The following is a 5,711-nucleotide window of genomic DNA, read 5'->3' as shown; positions in this document are numbered from 1 at the left end:
TACGCCATTGATTACCGGCGGAGTGAGGGGAGGACGTACGTATTTAATGACGCGTATACGTCGGCGTATTCTTGCACAACGGCGATAAAGTGTTGTGCAGTGGAGGCAGCGCGAATGGCGTCGCCCAAAGCGTTAACGCGCTCAAAGTTGATCGACTGAAAGAAGTCGATCGCTAAAGTGAGATTGTCGGACGCGGTCGGAGGGCAAGTCGCGGGAGAGGGACGAGTCGCGGGGGCGGGACGAGTCGCGGGGGCGGGACGAATCGCGGAGGAGGGAATTGTAGCCGTGTTTATATACGGCAGCGGTTTCGCCCAGGCCGAGACACTGGGCACCGGCGCCGGAACGAACGCTGGCTCAGCCTGCGACACAGAGGGTGCCGAGGCTTTGATGTCTGGGCCGGAAGCTCGGAGGCGGTTTTGGCGGGCGACGCGGCGATTTATTTTCGGAGCTCGGGGGCATCCGCGGTAATTTGCGGGGTGACCCTGTGTTTGACACAGGACGCAGCTAGGCGGTTCCGTCGCGGTTTTTTGGTCGCGAGCGCAGAGGGCCGTGGCGTGATCGCCCAAACACTTAACACATCGGGGGCGCGCGTGACAGTTACGGGAAGAGTGCCCGTACAGTTGACATTTATGGCACTGGCTAGGAGTGCCTTTTTTATGGGGGGCTTCGACGGCGATACCGGAGAGCCTACAGACGGCCTGTGTGTTGAAGATTTTCTTACCCTCGGGGGTAGGCTGGAGGGTGACTAGAACCATATTATATGGCTCCCTACCGCGACCGGTGTGCATACGGTGCACAGAATTCACTGGAAAGCCCTGTTCTAACAGATCGGCCTTGACGAGCTCTACATCTAACTCTTTAGGGATTCCGCGTATTACAACGCGGAGTTCGCGCTCCTCCTGGAGCGTATACGTATGGAAACTTATACGTTCCTTACGGAGGTAAGAAGAGAGGGCCCTATGGTCGTCGGGTGTTTGAACCTTAATTTGAATGCCGTTCGCGAGGTTACGGGCATTCGTGAAATTTATATTTTTAGCCTTAAGGGCCAGGCAAACTCGATCCCAAGCTGCCTTCTCCTGAAGGATAACCGGGGGAGGGGTCTTGGTTTTATTTTGTGCCACCGGGCGCGGCGACGGAGTGACACGGGCTGGGGGCGCAACGGGAGTCTGAGGGCGGGGGCGCGACGCGTTCGCGGCTTTGCTAATTTTAGCGGCCGCGGGAGCTCGGGACTCCGCGGCACGCTTCTTACCCTTCTGTACCAGGGTGAATCCATCCGTCGATGAGGCGGGAGCGAGGTCAACCTCCATGTCCGAGTCAGAGTCGGAGCACGAGGAGGCGGGTGCAGGCGACCTACGAGCAAGTGTAGGTGCTTTAGAGGGCGCGACGGAGGCCGCGGATGATCGCTCAGCTGAAACGATGGTCACAGCGGACGACGCAGCAGCTTTACTCGCCAGTATAGGCGACACGGGAGCGGCAGGCACGACGGAGGCTGCGTTGCTCAATGCAGAAGCTTTGCACGCAGGTACAGGCGACGCAGGAGCAGCGAGCGCGGCGGAGTCCTCGAGAGGGCTCGCAGTGTGATTGGCCTTGAAGGCCAGAAACTCTGAGGCGAGCTGTGGGTGGTGAAGTCGGAGGAATTCCGCGAATACAGCGTCCATGATCGCTGAGTACCCAGGTGGGGCGGCCCCGGGTCTTGAAAACACTCGCCTTGCGGCGAGGCCCCAACTTCTCGGACCTGAGCGGTTCTATTGAACACAGGTGGCAATGCGGCGCGATTACTACAGGACAAAGAAAAAGCAAAACAAATCAGAAATAACAAAAAGAAACAAAACAAATAAATACTTGCAGGAAACCACTTTGTCGGCAAATGTACCACGAACACAAAAATAACTAAAACGAAACAAATAAAAGCTTCCAGGAAAAACACTTGGTCGGCAGATGTATCACGATCACAGGCCGCGCGAACAATGGCCGGGCTAACAAAAGCCGGGCGAACAAAGACCGGGCGAACGAGTGGTCGATGAGCACGTCCGCACGTGACGGGTGCCTCTATCGGAATGCTTATGTTGTATGACGGCTACCCGCCACAGGATCATCTGAAGAAAAACGAAAGAAGTGAATTACGATAGTTGAAGTTTACCTTTAAATGTCGTAACAATTATATAAGAGTTTTGATATGTATCTCGGTGAAGAGCTTAATCTATCCTAAGTCCCAACTCGAAACAATATATTATCAAAAATTGAAAATCATAAATGATCGTGAAATTTTGAGTACCGCACTGAATTTCGTGCAATATTTCTTCGGTAATAAAACTAATCTTTAAGCAATTTATTATATTTAATTATTTTTTCAATGCTAATTAATGCACACAGTTAAACTTAACATATTTTGGAGTTTACTCCTTTAGAATCGATTTACATATATAGGCCCGGGGTATGAAAATTATGGGGACCAAAATCGTACTAGCATGTCACACGAAATGCGTTATGCGCATGTCACACGAAATGCGCGCCGGGCTGCTGCGCCGGCAGTCCGCCACAAAGCCTCGTACTGATCGCGCGTTTCTCTCATTATTGTATTTTCATATATTTGTTAGTCGTTTGTTTTGTGTCTCGTTAATTTGTTAATAATCTGTAGTGTATCGTGTTGTCGTAATATAGAACTATTTCTCGTATTGTTTCGTTTAATTTTTTATATCCAGTAAACTCCAGTCGTGCGTCGGAGCGGACACACACACTTTTTATTTATTTATTTTCAAGCGTTCACATTCAAACGTATAGCCCGTGTTTTTCACAAGTACTCTAGTGCGATGTTTATAATAAAACTACGTCGGAATATGGCCACTAAAAGAACTCTATGGTTGAAATAAACAGAAATAAAATGGCTTTGTCTTCTCTGTACATACACTTAAGTTACTACTCAACTACTGAAAAACAATGGTAGCGTGACTTATGAGACGACACCAATAGTTCCACCATTTTCAGTTCCACCATTCCGTCTAGTTATGTCGGGTTCGTTCACAAACATTACGAGCATCTCATAAAATCGTAAAAGGTCGAACCTTTCTACTTTCAAGTAAAACCAATAAATAAATAAATTCATAACATTGTAGTCGCATATTTATTAACATTCATTCATACATTCATAACATTCATTTAGCATTCGTTCATTACTGGCTGTAGGACCTCTTGTGAGCCCGCACGGGTAGGTACCACCACCCTGCCTATTTCTGCCGTGAATCAGTAATGCCTTTCGCCTTGAAGGGTGGGGCAGCCGTTGTTGGGAAGAGGGCGGGTCAGCGCACCCACCGTCCCCATCAGCCTCGGATCCAGCATTTTAAAATGGTGTGCGAATCTCCATTTGCTGTCCAGCACAAGGCCCAAATATTTAAGCTTCGATTGAACAGCAATGGTTACATCCCTGACTACGAGATTCACGCCTTGAGGCAGCCCCTCCCGAACTCACAACACGTCCTACCATTAGTACAGTATAGTGGTTACTAGAATATTGAACATTTACTTAAGAATTAATAAATAAAGTAATATTATTATATACTTTTTATGAATTGTGGGTGTTTTTAATACTTTAATACATATATTATCTAATATATAAAATTCTCGTGTCACAATGTTCGTTCCCATACTCCTCCGAAACCGCTTGACCGATTCTCATGAAATTTTTTATGCATATTCAGTAAGCCTGAGAATCGGCTACTATCTATTTTTCATACCCCTAAGTGATTAGAGTTGTCCACCCCTAACATATATTTTTTTATTTGGACATTTTTTTTTGTTATAATGAGGTATTATGTGGTTGAATGAGGTTTTGTTATTTTTATTATATATTCCCTCATCGTTCACAGCACTACATACCTCTTTCACTAATTTACCACATCCTTACACACTTACAATAAGTTAGTTTTTTTTTCTACACTAGAAATTCCCTAGAAATCTTATATATGGCAAAACAATGTTTGCCGGGTCAGCTAGTTATATGTATAATAATGTAGTCAGACCGTGAGCGGGATTTTGAATATCCAAAAAAAATAGAAAACCTAAGACTGCTTTCGGTTGACAAGAACAGCGAAACCTACGTATCCGATCATTTACCAAAATTCTAAATTCGATTTGATACAAAAATTTATCGTTTACCTTTCATATAAAACCTATTTCGATCAGCACGTTTGGTCCAGTTGAAAAATATAAAAAAAAGTAACATGAAATCTGTTCGTGACGTCAAAGCCGGACGCAATCCGTCAACGGGTTAATTACCACTTTCCCCGTTTTACACGGCTTCCATCACCTTTGATTGACATGTCAGTACGATATAATTAAAACTGCTTTTACGATTTTCGAAAATCGTGATGTATTCGAAACATTATATTTCAATAAAAATTCGAGATTATCATCGTATTAAAGTAGTTTTAAATGTCATCGAATTGCGATACCCGAAAAAAAAATGCTAGGTCACAAAAAAGTTGTTTAAAACATTGATCTTTAGGTCAGGTTGGAGGGTAGAAGAGTAATCGTTACAAATCTATTTATTTGAGTTTTCGCCCTCATCGGAAATATGATTGGAGCATTCCTATAAAGTGACTTCGGTTCCAGTACCCAACAAACATCAAACGCGCTATGAACATATTATGTATAGTTACCGATACTAGTCGAGTAGAAGAAACAAGAAAAAATGTTTTTAATTTTATATTCACAAATGTAATCTTATTACAGCATACATTGCACGCTTAAACATCGTTCTCCGAAAGAGACATCTACGAATAATCGGGGAAAGCAGCGCAACTACTATTATGTACTACTTATCTTTTCTCGTAAGGATCAAAAGCGAGAACATAAAAAAAAACAAGGAAAATACGTATGACAATAATATTTGGTAATCACTTCTCAGAAAACTGGTAGCTGTTAATGGTTATTCGAAAATACCAATCTAAGGAGACAACAATGTAGATGGGAGGGAAGATGACAGCAAAAAAGTGTCAGGAACGACTTGGATGAGAAAAACGCAAGATATAACTTTATGGAGAACCTTTGGGGAGGCCTATGCTGTACAGCAAGACAATCAAGGAACCGGTGCCGAATAATAAAACTCGATAATAAGTGTATACTTACATATTTACATTTTTAATACCAGTGTCGCGCTAGTGACCTAGTTACTAAAATAAGATGGAAAAAAATGTAACTTAAATTAGATTGTTAATAAAGTCTGTCTCTGTCTCTGTCTTTGTCTTTATCCATGTGAGGAGAGTAACACATTAAATTTCGTTATTTTTTTTTTTTCTTTCAGTTTTATAAATTATGTTTTATTTGTATTGCTATTTTGTCTGCAAATGTAATAAAACTGACCGGTAGGACAGAAGGGCAGCCAGCAGTTTATGATTTTGCATGCCGCCTTAAGGTACATTTAGACACGCACCCTTTCAAAGTCTTTGAAATATAAATGAAGTGCTTAGTTAAAATAAATCATAGGTATGACTTCACCACATACATAAATGTACTTGAATCAAAACCGACACACAGCTTCGGGTCCGTCAAACATTTTGACGTAGGTATTCCGAACATGCGAACAATTTACTTGAATAAATCGACGACAGACGACCACGCGGGTGGAGCGTTCGCGCCAATCATTCCAATCAGATTTTCAATCATTTTAAACGGCCCTCTCCGCCCTAACAATAATGCGTTTTGACGCTATTTTT

The sequence above is a fragment of the Bombyx mandarina genome, chromosome 11 (genome assembly GCF_030267445.1).
Source record: "Bombyx mandarina strain Sakado chromosome 11, ASM3026744v2".
In the NCBI taxonomy this organism is placed as follows: Eukaryota; Metazoa; Arthropoda; class Insecta; order Lepidoptera; family Bombycidae; genus Bombyx; species Bombyx mandarina.
The sequence above is the reverse complement of the archived record's forward strand: the minus strand, read 5'-3'. Positions refer to the sequence as shown.